The sequence below is a fragment of the Triticum dicoccoides genome, chromosome 1B, assembly GCF_002162155.2.
Source record: "Triticum dicoccoides isolate Atlit2015 ecotype Zavitan chromosome 1B, WEW_v2.0, whole genome shotgun sequence".
Classification (NCBI taxonomy): domain Eukaryota; kingdom Viridiplantae; phylum Streptophyta; class Magnoliopsida; order Poales; family Poaceae; genus Triticum; species Triticum dicoccoides.
Window position 1 is genome coordinate 48,026,919 of NC_041381.1, and position 18,772 is coordinate 48,045,690.

The following is an 18,772-nucleotide window of genomic DNA, read 5'->3' on the forward strand; positions in this document are numbered from 1 at the left end:
TGTTGGAGATCATTGCAGAAAATAAAAAATTTCCACGCAACACGAAGATCAATCTATGGATTCATCTAGCAACGAGAGAGAGGAGTGCATCTACATACCCTTGTAGATCGCGAGCGGAAGCGTTCAAGAGAATGGGGTTGATGGGGTCGTACTCGTCGTGATCCAAATCACCGAAGATCCTAGCGTCGAACGGACGACACCTACGCGTTCAACACACGTACGGAGCGGAGACGTCTCCCGCGCCTTGATCCAGCAAGGAGGAGGGAGAGGTCGAGGAAGAAAGCTCCAGCAGCAGCACGACGGCGTGGTGGTGATGGAGAGGCAGTACTCTGGCAGGGCTTCGCCAAGCTTCTGCGGAGGAGGAGAGGTGTTGGGGAGGGGAGGGGCTGCGCCTTGGAGGTGTGTATGCAGCCCTCCCCTCGCCCCTCTATTTATAGGGGGAGGAGGAAGGGGGCCGGCCCCCTCTAGATGAGATCTAGAGGGGGGCGGCGGCCAAGGGGGGGGGACTTGCCCCCTAAGCAAGGGGGGCGCCCCCCTTAGGGTTTCCGCCCCAACCCTAGGCGCATGGGTCCAAGGGGGGATGCGCCCAACCCTCTAAGGGTTGGTTCCCTTCCCTCCACGGCCCATGAGGCCCTCCGGGAGAGGTGGCCCCTCCCGGTGGACCCCCGGAACCCTTCCGGTGGCCCCGGTACAATACCGGTATCCCCCCTAAACTTTCCGGTGACCGTATTACAACTTCCCATATATAAATCTTCACCTCTGGACCATTCCGGAACTCCTCGCGATGTCCGGGATCTCATACGGGACTCCGAACAACATTCGGTAATCACATACAAGTCTTACTAATAACCCTAGCATCACTGAACCTTAAGTGTGTAGACCCTACAGGTTCGGGAATCACGCAGACATGACCGAGACAGCTCTCTGGCCAATAACCAACAGCGGGATCTGGATACCATGTTGTCTCCCACATGTTCCATGATGATCTCATCGGATGAACCACGATGTCGAGGATTCAAGTAATCCCGTATACAATTCCCTTTGTCAAACGGTACGTTACTTGCCCGAGATTCGACCGTCGGTATCCCAATACCTCGTTCAATCTTGTTACCGGCAAGTCACTTTACTCGTTACGTAATGCATGATCCCGTGACCAACTACTTGGTCACATTGAGCTCATTATGATGATGCATTACCGAGTGGGCCCAGAGATACCTCTCCGTCATACGGAGTGACAAATCCCAGTCTCGATTCATGTCAACCCAACAGACACTTTCGGAGATAGTTGTAGTGTACCTTTATAGTCACCCAGTTATGTTGTGAGGTTTGGTACACCCAAAGCACTCCTACGGTATCCGGGAGTTACACAATCTCATGGTCTAAGAAACTGATACTTGACATTAGAAAAGCTTTAGCAAACGAACTACACGATCTTGTGCTATGCTTAGGATTGGGTCTTGTCCATCACATCATTCTCCTAATGATGTGATCCCGTTATCAATGACATCCAATGTCCATAGTCAGGAAACCATGACTATCTGTTGATCAACGAGCTAGTCAACTAGAGGCTCTCTAGGGACATGTTGTGGTCTATGTATTCACACATGTATCACTATTTCCGGTTAATACAATTATAGCATGAACAATAGACAATTACCATGAACAAGGAATATAATAATAATCATTTTATTATTGCCTCTAGGGCATATTTCCAACAGCAAGTGTGTATGGCTAGGTAATGACTTAACACTACATAGCAAGATTTGTGCTGCCTTTCATAACAGTCCATTGGGAGGGCACTCTGGATTTCCAGTCACTTATAAGCGCATCAGGCAGCTCTTCCGGTGGAAGGGATGAGAAGTTTCATAAAAGCTCATGTTCAGAGCTGCCTGGTATGCCAACAGGCCAAACCTGAAAGAGTTCCTTCTCCTGGTCTACTTCAGCTGCTTCCAATTCCTTCCCTACCTTGGGAAATGGTAACCATGGACTTTGTTGAAGGATTGCCAACATCTGGCTGTTTTAACTGTTTGTTAGTGATCATTGACAAGCTTCCCAAGTACGGGCACTTCATTCCATTGCATCACCCGTTCTCTGCTGAAACTGTGGCTGAGGCCTTTCTGAATTCGGTCTACAAATTGCATGGAATGCCTTGCTCTATATTTTCAAACCGTGATCGCATTTTCACTAGCAAGTTTTGGAGTGAGCTTTTCCAGAAATCTGGAGTTCAGCTTCGCATGAGCTCTGCTCGCCATCCACAATCAGATGGGCAGACGGAGCGCGTCAACCAGCAAGTAGAATGCTTCTTGAGATGCTTTGTCAGTGGACATCCGTCGCGCTGGGCTAAGTGGATTCCCGTTTGTGAGTTCTGGTATAACACAAACTGGCATTCAGCTACTAGAAAAACTCCATTTGAGATCATTTATGGGCATGAACCACGCCATTTTGGGTTATCGGCTGAAGGTACTATCCATTCTGATGATCTGTAACAGTGGCTCAATGATCGCCTGGTCGTTATGGAGACAGTCAAACAACATTTGCTCTGTGCCCAGCAGCGTATGAAACAGCAAGCTAATAAGCACCGTTTTGAGCGCTCGTTTGAAGTTGTAGAAAAAGTATTTCTTAAACTTCAGCCCTACCTTCAGTCATCTGTGGCCCCGCAAGCAAATCACAAGCTGGAATTCAAATTTTATGGGCCTTCTGAAATTGTGGAACGCATCGGCGAAGTGGCTTATCGTCTACGTCTTCCTCCTACAAGAAAAGTGCACCCTGTCTTCCATGTGTCACTGCTCAAGAAGGTGATCAATCCACAAGACCAGGTGCTTTCGCATCTTCCTCCCCCTGATGATCAGTTTCAGGTGCCGGAGCAAGTATTGCAACAGCAGTTGGTCCGTCGTGGCTCTGACTCCATCGTCCAAGTTTTGGTCAAGTGGAATTCATCGCCGCTGGACATGGCTACCTGGGAAGATAAAGTCACTCTACAGCAGCGATTCCCTCGAGCGCCGGCTTGGGGTCAAGCCGGGTTTAACAGGGGAGGGATTGTCAGCATCCCAGAGGAGCGCCAAGATGATATTCAAACTGAGGGCCAACCCAAGAGGCAGCTATCGTGGTTCTAAGTCCGACAGTAGTGTAGGGGGGGTACTAAGGAGAGGCAAGATCCTAGCTATGGAGTAGTTGTACACACAAGAGTTTTACGAGTTCAGGCCCTTCTCGGAGGAAGTAACAGCCCTACGTCTCGGTGCCCGGAGGCGGTCGACTAGATTATATGTGTGAGAGTTACAGGGGTGCCAACCCTTCTGCCTGTGGAAGGGGGTGGCTTATATAGAGTGCGCCAGGACCCCAGCCAGCCCACGTAGCAGAGAGTTCAATGTACATAAAGGCCATACGTTACTGGTAACACCTTACATAAAGTGATATCGTGGCCATAAAGACTACTTAATAACAGACTGTTTGGATGCAGAGTGACTCTAGGTCTCCTGGTGGTCAAGTGAGTCTTCATGGTCGAGTGTCTTCGAGTCCGTCGAGTGGAATCCTTCCAGGTCGACTGAAAGGTAGTTTCTTCTAGAGATGTCCTTGGGAAGGGTATTTTGGATAGGTCCATGACCCTATCCTAGGTACATGGCTTCATCATTAGCCCCCGAATGGATCGAGGTTTGAGTGAGGAAGGAGTTGAGAATTCTTCTGACCCCTCTTTTTATGCTATGAGTATGTCTTGTTCTGGATCAAATGACCATAGGTGGCGGCACCAACTTCTTTTTCAGTCGCCTTGATCCATTCTTGATATTGGTCGAGTGACTTTTCTATACTTGAAGATCTCCGAGCGACAGATCAGAGGAAATCTTCAGTCTGACAAGTTGCTCTGCTGTTCGCGGATTTAGCGGGATCTGAATTTCGGGAAGCGTGTGAGGCGGAGGAAGCCAAAGTACTTGGATGGGATAAGGCAGGAACACCTCGATTTCTGCGCCACCTTTTTCGCCACGTATCGCGCGCGCGACTGTTGCGGGATTTGACAGGATCGCCCGGGCCTACCAGTCAGCCACTCGGAAGAGACTTCATATAAGGCGCCGGACGGGGTTTTTTCAAACAGTGCGCCCTCAATCCCCTCTCCCTCTTCCTCGAGCTCGCTCGCCACGCTCGCCTCCACCTCCGCCTCGCTTCTCCTTGCGCGCTTCACCGGCGACGATGGTGAAGGAAAAGATGGCGGCTTTGGAGCGGGCGAAGAAGGCGACGGCGAAGGCGAAGGGAAGAGCGCCTAGTCGGCCTGGATCCGCTCGACCATCACACAGAAGGACCTCGATGACCTGGCCAACGAGGGACTGATCCCCCGTGGGTCAGCAAGGCTTCTGGGGAAGGAGTGGCAGCCGCAGCCTCAGGAGGGTGAGTGCGTCCTCTTAGCCACCCATGTAGATCGCGGTTTTTCTCTGCCGCTGAATCTTTTCTTCCGAGGGTTTCTGAACTTCTTTGGTGCACAACTCCATCACTTCACGCCCAACTCCATTGCCTACCTCGCCGCTTTCATGTCTTTGTGCGAAAACTTCTTGGGTTGCCGGCCGCACTGGGGCCTTTTCAAACACATTTTCATCTGTCGTTCTCAGACGGTGAAAAAGGCTAGCCCGAATGACGAGAGAACCCAAGTAATCCAGATGTGTGGGGGTCTCGGGGTTCAGATGAGGAGTAAGAGTGCCTTTCTAGCCATGACCCTTCCCGAGTCAGTTCGAGGGTGGCAGTCAACCTGGTTCTACTGCCAAGACCAGTCGATGCCAGGGCAGTCGACTAGCCTCCCCCCGTTCTCCATGGACCGAGTGAACAAGCCATCTTCTCTGAAGGTGCTTCCGGAGGAGAAAGCTCAGGTTAGGATGTTGATGGAGCGCGTGGTCCAGCTCATTCGCGGTGGAGTGACGGGCATGGATCTCCTAGAGGTTTTCCTTCGATGGCGCATTCAGCCACTTCAGTATCAGGGCCATCCGATGTGGTTGTACTCTAGCACTGAAGACACCACTCGGGTCCACCCGGAGGAGATCGACGATGTCACTCTGGAGAGGTGGATGACCGCCATCACGGGGAACAGGGACAATCCTCGTGGAGCCAGGAGGATCCCGCCATTCGACCAGTCCTACGAACCAGACAAGGTTTGACTACATTCTTCTGACCGTGCCTCTTGTTTTCATCATTCCGCTTTGCTGCAATCCGGTCGACTAAATTTTGTTTGTTGTCTTCCAGATAACTACCGAGATGTACTCGATGCCCAACGGGGCGCAAGAATAGACCGAAGAAGAAGAAGGAAGCGGAGGCGAAAGCCAGGAGGAGTGGGAGTCGGACGGCGACGAGGGTGATGAAGATGCTGGCTCTAAGGAGGAAGAGGAGGAGGAAGAGGAGGAGGTAGTCGAGCCTCCTCGTACTGAAAGACGGTCCAAGCTCGCCCATGATCCTACAGTCGAGCGTGGCAAGGGAGCCGCGCCTACTGGGCAGCCGACCAAACACCCTCGGACGACTTCTCCGGCGCCGACTGAGAAAGCGTCAAAGCAACCTTGAGCGGCACCGACAAAACTGGTGAAGGCCCTACCAAAGATGAGGATGGAGATTCCGACTGTTTCCGGGTAATGGCATAACTCATGTTTTCCCTTTCAACATGGATATATTCTTGGTCGACTCGATCGCTGACCGACTGATTTCTGAAATCGCAGTGCTGCTACTTCTGAGACTTCAGCCAGGCATGATGATCAAGAAATGGAGGATGCTGCCACTTCCCATCCTGGTATGATCTGTGCAGTTTCACTTTCGGTCGATCGGATCTTCATTTTTGACTTTGAACTTTCTCAGTAGCTCCACCTAGCATTATCATTGATCTCCCTGACAATGACGATGAGGCGCCACTGAGGCAAAGGAGGAACAAGAAGGCGTCTACTGGCAAGACTGCTCAGGTTGTGTCAGCACCTGAATCATTGGTTCCGGAGGGGAGAAACATTGCTCGGGCTACCGTGTCCTTTGCGGAGCCATTGACGAGTGCCCGTCCTCCGTCGTCGAGTGCCAAACCACCTTCTCTCTTCTCCACACACCACGTCCCAGAGGACCAAGCAGGTGCTGCCAAGGAAGCCATACGCCAGGCGGGGTTCATGATGGAGCAGGTGAAGGCGATCCGAGCTGCCAGCCAAGCAGCTTATGATGCAAGTTCAGCTCTTCAGAGCAATGTCCAGGTTAGTTGAACACCGCCTGTTCTGTTAGGATATGACACCTGACAATTTTTCTTCTGAAAATCTTAATGTTTGTCATACACCTAGTGGGTGTGTCGATTGAAATGTCTGGATTAGTGGGGGCACGCTGAGTGCAACCACTGGGTGTAGCCCCTAGACTACGGTCGATTGCTGGCAGTCGACTATAGTATTTATGTCTAGAACTTTGTTCTCTTTTACTTTCTTCACTCGATCTGGTCGAATGGAATCATGGAACCAGTAGGGGCACGCTGAGTGCACCCACTGGGTGTAGTCCCCGAGACCGTGGTCGACTACTGGTAGTCGGCTATGGTCTTAAGAATTCTTTGTTTTTTTTTAAACTGCGTCTAACTCATGACAGTTAGCTGCTTTCGGTCGACTGATCGATCCGAGCCGGTAGAACCAGTGGGGGCACTCTGAGTGCACCCACTGGGTGTAGTCCCCGAGACTACAGTTGAATATTTTGATTCAGCTGTAGTCTTAGAAATGCTACGATTTTTCTCTTAGTCACTCGGAAGTGACCTATCTTTGATGTCCGTCGACTGATCTTTCGCAGAAATCTTGCGAGCTTGTTTCTCGTTATACTAAGTTGGAGAACAAGCATATCCAGCTCGAACTTGATCTGAAGCTTGTCCAGGAGAACTTCACAAAGGCGAAGGAGGAAGCAAAAGGTATGTTTGGTGAGAACCTTGATGACTGCCCTGATTTTTTGTCCATTCTTGAGTCTGATCTCATTGTCATTTTGCAGATAAACTAAGGGATGCTCTGAAGAAGAAGGACCTTGACCTTGCCGAGGCGCAGAAAGCGGCTTCGGACAAGATGAAACTTGCAGAAGAAAAGTTGGCTTCAATCAGCAAACTTGAAGAGGAGAATACCAATCTGAAAGCTGCTCTCGACGCGGTCAACAAGGAGGTCACCCAACAGAAGCGTGAGAAGATAGCCCTGAGTGACAAGGCTAGTGAACTGGTGGGAAAGAAGAACAACTTAGAGGCTTATCTGGGAGGGCTCGCCAAGAAGTTATTCCTCATGCTCGAAGGTAACCCCTTATATCCGACTGGTAATCACTGACTTTGTAGGAACATTAGCTTATCCTTGGATCGTATCCACAGAATTCTGCCAAAACTTTGAAGAGGAGACTAGTCGAGTGGAGACTGGCTTGGATCCCATCAACTCTCCAGTGAAGGATGAAGCCTCCATGAACGTGCTCCGCCTTGAGTCTTGCATTGCTGCTGTGGTCGACTATCTTGCGAGACTGAAGGTTGCAACATCGCGCATCGACAGAACACTCTTGCCAGGAGAAACACTTTAGAACGACCTCGAGTCTCTGATGACTCGACTGAACGAAGTTCCAAGTCGAGTGCAAGAATGGAAGAAGTCTTCTGCCAGGTGTGGTGCCAACGTCGCCCTGTCTCTAGTCCGCGTTCATTGCAAGGAAGCGCGAGAGGACAAGCTGGCGTCTCTCAAGGTGGCCAATACCAGGAAGCATGAGTTCCGTTCTTTCATGGAGACCTTCATTGCTGCAGCCACTTGGATCGCAGATGGAATCTACCTGGACGAGTTTGTTGCGCCTTCCAGTCCTCCGCAGGAGGGGTAAAAAACTTCTATGCTTGACGCCTTAAATTTGCCTCTGAATGCCGAGTGGTTTTTGTAACCGATAAACCTTAACAGGCTTGGTGCCTGAGCACTTCCGGATCCGTAAGACGTTATCTGAACTTGGGTTTACCATTGAATATGTTTGCATTCGTCTTCGAACGATTATTGCCCTTCGCTCGGAATATATACCAGTGTTTGTGATGCACTTTTGCAGGTAGGGACGAAGCACAGATTGCAATCGGCTTGTGCCTCGTCATGCTTAGGCGAGCACTGGGCAGCAGCTAAGTCCCCCGAGTGAGAGGTTCGCTCTCCACTCGGTAGGATTTTCAAAAACTTAGGCGAGCGCGGGGCTGCAGCTAAGCCCCCGAGTGGGAGGTTTGCTCTCCACTCGGTAGGATTTTCAAAAACTTGGGCAAGCGCGGGGCTGCAGCTAAGCCCCCGAGTGGGAGGTTTGCTCTCCACTCGATAGGATTTTCAAAGACTTAGGCGAGCGCTGGGCTGCAGCTAAGCCTCCGAGTGGGAGGTTTGCTCTCCACTCGGTAGGATTTTAAAAACTTAGGCGAGCGCTGGGCTGCCGCTAAGCCTCCGAGTGGGAGGTTTGCTCTCCACTCGGTAGGATTTCAAAATCTTAGGCGAGCGCTGGGCTACAGCTAAGCCCCCGAGTGGGAGGTTTGCTCTCCACTCGGTAGGATTTTCAAAAACTTAGGCGAGCGCTGGGCTGCAGCTAAGCCCCCGAGTGGGAGGTTTGCTCTTCACTCGGTAGGATTTTCAAAAACTTAGGCGAGCGCTGGGCTGCAGCTATGCCCCCGAGTGGGAGGTTTGCTCTTCACTCGGTAGGATTTTCAAAAACTTAGGCGAGCGCTGGGCTGCAGCTAAGCCCCCGAGTGGGAGGTTTGCTCTCCACTCGGTGGAATTTTTTGTGGTGCACCTCTGAAGGAGAAGGTAGCAGTCGACCTGCGCTTCGTCCTCCTTGCGGAACGCAAGTTGTATTTGTGGCGTAGCTCGGAAGGAGAAGGTAGCAGTTGACCTGCGCTTCGTCCTCCTTGCGGAGCGCATGTTGTATTTGTACTTAGGAGAACACTAGGCTGCAGCTAAGCCCCCGAGTGGAAGGCTGGCTTACCACTCGGTAGGATTTTCAAAAACTTAGGCAAGCGCTGGGCTGCAGCTAAGCCCCCGAGTGGAAGGTTGGCTTACCACTCGATAGGATTTTCAAAAACTTAGGCGAGCACTGGGCTGCAGCTAAGCCTCCGAGTGGAAGGCTGGCTCACCACTCGGTAGGATTTTGTTTGAACTTAGGCGAGTACTTGGACTGCAGCTAAGCCTCCGAGTGGAAGGCTGGCTCACCACTCGGTAGGATTTTGTTTGAACTTAGGGGAAACAGATTCGCAGCTAAGCCTCCGAGTGGAAGGCTGGCTCACCACTTGGTAGGATTTTCTTTTACAAACTTAGGCGAAACGGATTCGCAGCTAAGCCACCCGCTGGGGGACTGCTTTATGTGAACAAAAGTAACAACAATCACTGGTAAAATTATGAAACTCTTGTCTTTGATAAATAAACTACAGAAGTACTTTTATTACAACTCATCCGAGTGAATACTTAAGTATGAAAGGGGCGGAGCAGATCCGCATTCCAAGCTCTTGGCTCGTCAATCTGGCGATCGACGTTGTAAAGACGGTATGCTCCATTGTGGAGAACTTTGGTAACAATGAAGGGGCCTTCCCAAGTAGGGGCGAGTTTATGTGGCTTCTGTTGGTCGATTCGGAGGACCAAGTATCCCTCTTGGAAGGCTCGGCTCTTCACATTTCTGGCGTAGAATCGACACAAGTCTTGCTGATAGATGGTCGATCGGATCATGGCCATCTCTCTTTCTTCTTCCAGAAGGTCGACTGCATCCTGCCGGGCTTGTTCTGCTTCGGCTTCAGAGTATAGCTCGACTCACGGTGCATTGTGAAGCAGGTCACTTGGCAGAACCGCTTCAGCTCTGTAGACCAGAAAGAACGGGGTCCTCCCATTCGACCGATTTGGAGTAGTCCTCAATCCCCAAAGAACTGATGGAAGTTCGTCGACCCACGCGCCTGCCGCGTGCTTGAGGTCGCGCATCAACCGGGGTTTCAGTCCTTTGAGAATTAGGCCGTTTGCTCTTTCTGCCTGTCCATTCGACTGGGGGTGGGCGACTGAAGCGTAGTCGACTTGTGTGCCTTGAGAAGCGCAGAAGGCTTTGAATTGATCGGAGTCGAAGTTTGACCCATTATCAGTGATGATGCTATGCGGAACTCCATATCTGAATATTAATTCTCTGATGAAGCTGATGGCAGTGCCTGCATCAAGATTTTTAATGGGCTTGGCTTCGATCCACTTGGTGAACTTGTCGACTGCCACCAGTACATGGGTGAAGCCGCTCCTGCCAGTTCTCAGTGGTCCAACCATATCTAACACCCAAACAGCGAAAGGCCAGACGATTGGGATGGTCTTCAAGGCTGAGGAGGGTTTGTGTGACATGTTGGAGTAGAACTGACATCCTTCACACTTGTCGACTATCTCTTTCGCCATTTCATTTGCTCGGGGCCAGTAAAAACCCACTCGGTATGCTTTAGCCACGATGGTCCGAGAGGACGCATGATGGCCACAGGTCCCCAAGTGGATGTCATTGAGAATCATTCGACCCTCCTCCGGTGTTATGCATTTCTGGCTGACTAAAGTCGCACTCTCTCTGTACAACTGTCCCCTCATGACAGTAAAGGCTTTGGATCGACGGATGATCTGCCGAGCCTCTTCTTCATTCTCTAGGAGCTCTTTCCTTAGAATATACGCGATGTAGGACACTGTCCAGTCGGGAGTGATAACCAGAACTTCCATGATTAAGTCGACCACAGCTGGAACCTCGACTTCAGTCGGATCTGTGGCGCTTTTTGGCTGCGGGGCTTCTTCAGTGAAAGGATCTTCTTGAACTTACGGCGTGTGAACATGCTCCAAAAACACGCCACTCGGGATGGCTTCTCTTTTGGAACCTATCTTCTCCAAGTCATCAGCTGCTTGGTTTTTTAGTCGGGGTACGTGATGAAGCTCTAACCCCTCGAGCTTCTTCTCCAGCTTTCTTACTGCGTTGCAGTAACCAGTCATAGCTGGGCTTCTGACGTCCCACTCCTTCATCACTTGGTTAAACACCAAATCCGAGTCGCCGTAGACCATGAGGTGACGAACGCCGAGTGACATGGCCATAAGCAACCCATACAAAAGTGCTTCGTATTCTGCTTCGTTGTTGGAGGAGTCAAAGTGAATCTGGAGTACATATCTGAGCTTATCTCCTCGGGGGGAAACCAACACTACCCCGTCACCGGAACCATTCAGCATTTTAGAGTCATCAAAGAACATAGTCCAGTGCTCCGAGTGAACTTGAGTCGGTAAGTGCTGCTCAGTCCACTCGGCGAGGAAATCTGCTATTGCTTGGGACTTGATAGCTTTCTTTGCCTCGAATCTGATATCAAGGGGAAGGAGTTCAATCGCCCATTTTGCCGCTCGACCAGTTGCATCTCTGTTGTGCAGAATCTCTGATAAGGGGGCGTCGCTGACGACTGTGATGGTATGGTCAGAGAAGTAGTGAGCAACTTTCTTCGTGGTCATATAAATCCCATATACAAGCTTCTGATAATGAGGGTATCGTTGCTTTGATGGGGTCAGGACTTCGGAAATATAGTATACTGGGCGCTGAACTTTGAAGGTTTTCCCTTTTTCTTCCCGCTCGAGCGTAAGTACTGTACTGACAACTTGTCCTGTGGCTGCAATGTAAAGCAGCAAAGGCTCTTTGCTGATCGGGGCAGCGAGCACCTGCTGGGTGGAAAGCAGGGTTTTTAACTCTGCAAATGCTGCATCAGCTTCAGGAGTCCACTCGAACTTGTCTGACTTCTTCATTAGTTGGTAAAGAGGCAATGCCTTCTCACCGAGACGAGGGATGAATCGACTTAAAGCGGCCAAGCAACCAGTAAGCTTCTGAACATTGTGCACACGCACAGGTCGTTTCATTCGGAGTATAGTGCCCACTTTCTCTGGGTTTGCATCGATTCCTCGTTCGGAAACGAGAAAACCGAGTAACTTTCCGCCAAGAACTCCGAATGTGCACTTGGATGGATTAAGCTTGATATCATACCTCCTGAGGTTGGCAAATGTTTCAGCGAGGTCAGTCAGCAGGTCGGAACCTTTCCGTGACTTGACCACAATGTCATCCATGTACTCTTCCACATTCCGACTGATCTGAGTGAGCAAACACTTCTGAATCATCCTCATGAACATGGCTCCGGCATTCTTGAGCCCGAATGGCATGATGACATAACAGAAGCACCCAAATGGGGTGATGAAAGCTGTTTTGATCTCATCGGGTCCATACAGACGGATCTGATGGTACCTGGAATAGGCGTCTAAGAAAGACAGTCGCTCACATCCCGTAGTCGAGTCGACTATTTGATCGATGCGGGGGAGAGGAAAATGATCTTTCGGGCAGACCCGATTGATATGTTTAAAGTCAATGCACATGCGAAGTGAGTTGTCCTTTTTGGGGACCATGACAACATTGGCGAGCCACTCGGAGTGGTAAATATCTCGGATAAACTCTGCTGCTAAGAGCCGAGCCACCTCTTCGCCAATAGCCTTCCTTTTCTGGACGGCAGACCGTCGCAGATGTTCCTTGACAGGTTTTGCCTTTGAATCGACTCGCAGACGATGCTCAGCCAGCCCCCTGGGTACACCTGGCATGTCAGAAGGTTTCCATGCAAAGATGTCCCAGTTCTCACGGAGGAACTGGATGAGCGCTTCTTCCTATTTGGGGTCGAGTGTCGTGGAGATATGAGTCGGAGCAGCGTTGGGGTCGGTCGGGTGGATGTGAACTGGTTTTGTCTCACCAGACGACTGAAACGCTGACTCCGTAGCGGGCTTCTTAGCTCGCAACAAATCACTCGGGTCTGCATTCCTCTGGTGTTCCTGCCACTCTTCTGCCACCATCTGAGCATCGGCGATCTTTGAGCCTTTCTGGAAGCACTCTTCCGCCTTCTTGCGATTACCAGTAATAGTGATCACGCCTTTAGGGCCAGGCATCTTCAATTTGAGGTACACGTAACATGGTCGAGCCATAAAACGTGCATAAACTGGCCTGCCCAAAATAGCGTGGTAGGCACTCTAGAAATCTACGACCTCAAATGTCAGCTTTTCTTTGCGGAAGTTCTTGGAATCACCAAAAACCACATCGAGAGCAATCTGGCCGAGTGATGCGGCCTTCTTGCCAGGAATGACTCCATAGAAACTCATGTTGCTTGAACTGAGTCTGGACATCGGAATGCCCATCCCTTTCAGCGTCTCAGCGTACAGTATATTCAAACTACTGCCGCCATCCATCAACACTTTAGTCAGTCGAGTGCCCTCAATGACTGGGTCGACCACCAGAGCTTGCCTCCCAGGGGTGGCTATGTGCGTCGGGTGATCAGACTGGTCGAACATGATGGCCGTCTGAGACCACTTCAGATAATTGGGCGTCATCGGAGCGGCCATATTCACCTCTCGGTTTATAACTTTCAGTCGGTTTTTGCTCTCAACGTCAGCAAAAATCATCAGGGTGGAATTGACCTGCGGATATTCTTCGTCACTGTCCTCCTTGTCCTCAACTTTGTCCGACTCCTTTTCCTTATCCTTGGACTATTTCCCTTGGAACTGCTGTATCAGGAGTCGACATTGTCGAGTGGTATGCTTCGGGTAAATGAAATTACCCTCTTCATCTTTCTTGGTGTGGATGTGACATGGTAAATCCATCACGTCATTTCCTTCTTTGTCCTTTACTTTCTTGGGGTTCCAAGGCCCTTTGGGTTTCCCTTTGAACTTTCCTTGAGTCACGGCCAAGGCTTCTCCAGGAGCGGCTGGCTCGGCTTTCCGCTTTTGCTTCCGACTGGAATTCCCGCCTCCGGTGTCCTGGGCGACTGACTTGTGATTGCCGCTCCGGAGCCGATCTTCTTCCTCGCCATTGGCATATTTGGTGGCTATCTCCATCATTCGACTTAGAGACATGTCTCCGGTTTTACCAAATTTTAGGCTTAGCTCTTTGTACTTTATGCCTTCCTTGAAGGCGCAAACTGCCTGGTGATCAGATACATTCTCTACTGTGTGATGCAATGCGATACATCTCTGGATGTAATCTCTCAAAGTCTCATTCGACTTCTGCACACAAGATTGCAGCTCTGTCAGTCCTGCTGGTCGCTTGCATGTTCCTTCGAACGTTCTGACAAACACTCGGGAGAGGTCTTCCCACGTGTAAATGCTGCTGGGTGTCAACTGATTCAGCCATGCCCTGGCTGACCCTTCCAACATAAGAGGCAGATGTTTCATGGCCACCTCGTCATTTTCGCCGCCGATCTGGACAGCCACTCGGTAGTCCTCAAGCCAAGTATCGGGCTTAGACTCACCGTTGAACTTGCTGACTCCAGTCGCCAACCTGAAGTTGGGAGGAATCACTGCGGCTCGGATGGCTCTGCTGAAACACTCTGGTCCGGAGACATGCACTCGGCTGCTGGTGGGTACATCTCTGTCGTTGCCCTCTCTGTGAGCTCTGTTCCGGTCGACCAGACCTTGAACGATGATGGATATCGCATCAAAGCCTAGTTCCCTGGGGTCGACTGGGATTCTTCGTCCGCCACTGTGCTGGCGCCTATCATCCTGCTGTCGAGCCACATAGGATCCACCCCTTAGAGGGGGAGTGGGAGCTCGACGTCGATCGTTGCGATCGAATCGGTGATCATACTGCTCATGGTTCCTGTACTGATCGTGCCGGTCACCACGCACTTCACGCCTCGGAGGCGATCTGGGGCTATGAGCCGACTGGACCATATTCGCTGCCACGGACCTGCTGTGAATCCTGTTCCGCGACTGCGATACAGCTGAATTCTGATCTCCTGCTGTCCAGAGCAAATCTCTGATCTGCATCAAGCCTCTGCCAGCCTCTGACTGGGAAGGCCTAATTGATTCTGCTATACGGGCTGCAGCTGCCAAATTCCGAATCGGAGTTCGATATACCTGAGTCGGAGGTGGAAAGAGCTGGCGTCGACTGGAGTTAGGAATCCGTTGCTGCGCACGCTCGTCGAGTGCCCGCTGAAGGTTCTCCAGTCGAGTGCGCTCAGGCAAGTTGGCCAAGCGCGCGTCCTCCAAGGCGCGAGCCTCAGGGGTTTCTCCAACGATTGGAGTGTGAAGCGCATCCATGTTCCGGCGGCGAAGTTCTTCCCTCTACAGCAAATTGAGGGGCTCGGGGAGGTATTCCTCATGGACGTGCGACGGATCGCCTCCGCCGTTGCCTTCCTCGGCATCGGGAAAGCCGGGGGGGATGTGTGGTCCATTGACCATCAGGACCTCCGCCGTTGGATCACTACTGTCGCACTCGGATGCAGTCTCTGCGGAGCCAGTCGATAGGTCGAACAGGCCGTAGAGAGATTCGTCGGGCTCGATTGCCGCGACTTGGGCAGTGGTCGACTGGCAAGCCACCGCGTGCCTCACCCACCGCTGAAGCCTCGACCGACCGGAGCGCTTGCGCCGGCGGGAAGCTGGGAGGGAGGATGACACAAAAACCGGCCGATACTGGGTCGACGGTTGCCGCAGAAGGATGCCGCAGAAGCACGCTCGAAATTGCGTACCTCCGCGGACTGGGAGCGCGTCGACGTCGAGCGGAGCCTCCTGCAGCCAGGCAGATTTGTCGGCGACGAACGTGAACGCGCCGAGATGGATCTCGCGGCCCTCAACCAAAACTCCGCCTGAAACCATGATGAAGGGAATTGGAAAAATTGCAACTTCTCTAATAAGTCGATAAGATACCTGTCCCACGGTGGGCGCCAACTGTCGTGGTTCTAAGTCCGACAGTAGTGTAGGAGGGTACTAAGGAGAGGCAAGATCCTAGCTATGGAGTAGTTGTACACACAAGAGTTTTACGAGTTCAGGCCCTTCTCGGAGGAAGTAACAGCCCTACGTCTCGGTGCCTGGAGGCGGTCGACTGGATTATATGTGTGAGAGTTACAGGGGTGCCAACCCTTCTGCCTGTGGAGGGGGGTGGCTTATATAGAGTGCGCCAGGACCCCAGCCAGCCCACGTAGCAGAGAGTTCAATGTACATAAAGGCCAGACGTTACTGGTAACGCCTTACATAAAGTGATATCATGGCCATAAAGACTACTTAATAACAGACCGTTTGGATGCAGAGTGACTCTAGGTCTCCTGGTGGTCGAGTGAGTCTTCATGGTCGAGTGTCTTCGAGTCCGTCGAGTGGAATCCTTCCAGGTCAACTGAAAGGTAGTTTCTTCTAGAGATGTCCTTGGGAAGGGTATTTTGGACAGGTCCATGACCCTACCCTAGGTACATGGCTTCATCAGCAGCCCCGCTTACCCGCTCGACTGGTTGGGCCTGAGTGGGCTTGAGCTCGGCAATACTTATATCTGTAACGAGGATAGTTTGAGTTGGCGATGGCATTACGGCTAGCGTAATGTGTGTGGTGTGAGTGCTCCTGCGAGAGCCGAACCTTATCTCCTGCAATCCTTCCTCTGCAATTTGATTTTCATGGCGATGGCCTGAATACAAACCCTAGACCTCACATAGATATGCTCCTCTTCGAACTCAAGTCAATGAACGAGGAGATGATTACCATGAAGGTCGATGTCGTTCCCAGTGAAAATCTCTAGTTTCTAGTTTCTACTTTCTAATACATAATTATGGGAGCCAGCTAGCACCTGCATGCTCTTCCTGTTTAGCACACTGAAATAATGCTATGGCTAATCTGATGGACCAAAATAAATATAATAAAACCATCTTGAGAGCTTTGTTTACTTGTTTTGATGTGTGTTTCTGAATCTCAGGAATGAATTCTCAAAAATTGGAACGCATGTTCCTGAATCTGAGGAACGCATGCAAGAATATTTTTTAGCTGTCAGAAATTTTGTTACATGCATCAGTATATATACATAAATACTGCTAGTTAAGGTTTGTGATACTTTAAATACTGCTAGTTAAGGTTTGTGATACTTTTGAATGTTGGCTCTGCCACGGGCGGGCGTCCCCGACGCCGCCACCGCCGCCGCCCTCGACGGCCGATGGGGATGGATTGGGGGCCAACGGGAGGGGGAGTTTCTCACTGCCGCTCCGCCCGGCAGTCTCGCCCTGCGGAGAGGATCTTCTGTCGCCGTCGCCTTTGCGATCGTCGCCGGATCCGCTCCTCCCGGTTGAGTTGCGACCGGCGCACACGGTGGTTTCTATGGAGGGGCCTGATCTACTCCCATCCCCGCCTTCTCCTGCGGATCGGGACTGGGATTTTTTGAATCCTATGAAATGGTACGTGCGTTTTCAAGATGACAGGGAGGCGGGGCAATGGATCAATGGCCTCATCTACTCGCATCCGTCTCGTTGGATGACGATTCGGGACGAAGATGGAGATATTATGGCCAGAAGACATCTCAATGTTGACGAAGAGCTTGCGATCGGTCAGCGTTTAACAATCGATTTTTTCCATATCGAGGTTCTTGAGTGTGTGCAGGCACCCATAGATTGCGACGAGCACATTGATGTCGTGGATCTTACGAAGGACGCCGAGGGATCCAAGCCTGCGCAGCGGGTTGCGGGACATTTTTGGATTCTTGCTGATGAAGATGAAGGTGATGATGATCTGCCAGAAGCGACGGTTCGGCCACCAATTACGCTTGGCGTGGCTACATCTACATCGAGGCCTAAACCTATGGTGAGTAGTAAGAAATCGTTTTTGTTGGGTATGCCAATTTCTTCGCAGAAGTCGAAAGTGAAACCCTGGAGTGGACCGTTGCCGAAGGAGGGGCCGCCGGCTATCTCTTTGTCCGATTTTTTTCGTCCCGAGTGCTGGACGAGAGTGACTCGGAGAAAGAAGAAAGGTGGTTGTTTGGTGCCACAGCGATCGCCGGCGGTGGCCGTTGCGTGTGACATTCGGGCGGCCAGATCTGAGCGTTTGAATGCTCTTTTGGACTCAGTTGGGCTGCCTGTGATTGCCTGCGACATGGGCTTGGTCAGTACTGGGCTAGAGGCCCAGGGGGCTGGCCAGGCTAGCGAAGCAGCGGGTGCGGGCGACGTGCATGAGGAGGCCTCGGTTCGGTCGCCCCTGCATGCACGATCTCCTTCTCCCTCACAGCCTGTTTCTGTTAGGGTTCGTCGTCGCGGGAGGGTTGGTTTCCCGGCCGCTTCCCTACGCCGTTCCTCCCCATGTTCCGCCGGAGTCGGCCGGCACCTTCCACCTGAATCGCGTCCGGCGGAGATGCCGCCCAAGCCACCTACACCGCGGGTGGCTCCGGTGGTCAGGAATCAGACCGGGGCCGCGGGCGGCGCAACTTCTATGGCTGCGGTGGCAGTCGCGCTGGGCCCTGCGCGTGCTGCGCCTCCGCCTCGGGTGGTTCCGCCGACGCCCCGGGGGGCACCACCTCCGCCACCGGCTAGGGCGGCCCTACCTCCTAGGGCTGTGCCTCGTACGCCTCCCCAGCCTAGGGCTGATCCGCCGCCGCCGCCTAGGGCTGAGCTGCAGCCGACCCAATGGCCGTGGCCGAGGCAGATGGCGGGTGGCCGTGGTGGCGCCAGCCAAGGCTCGAACGGCCGTAGGGCGGGGGCGTCGTCGGGGGATGATCATAATCCTCCGCGTGGTCTGTGGGGTGATGATGGGTATGATGCTTACGGTTCTGGGCTGCATCGAGGCTCTTCGTCTACCGGCGGTGGCCGTGGACATGCTTGGGTGGACAACGGCAATGCTAACCGGGGTTTTCAAGGACTGCCCGACAACTTTGTGGAGGGTGCGGTCGCCCCTATTAACCGCTCTTTCCGGGGCCATTTCCGCGGAGGGCGGGGCGGGAACAGGCGTCACTTTCCGCCTAGGCATCCGAAGACTTCGGTTGGGACGGAGGTGGCTGACGGGGGATCGGTTCTACCGCAGGTGGCGGTGGAGACGATTCAAGC

The 18,772-nt window shown here is 52.1% G+C and overlaps 1 pseudogene; it reads left to right on the forward strand.

The window, feature by feature from the left end:
* The window catches only part of LOC119350095, a 71,666-nt pseudogene extending 55,175 nt beyond the window's left edge, over positions 1 to 16,491 (forward strand).
* The last annotated feature ends 2,281 nt before the right edge of the window (positions 16,492 to 18,772 follow it).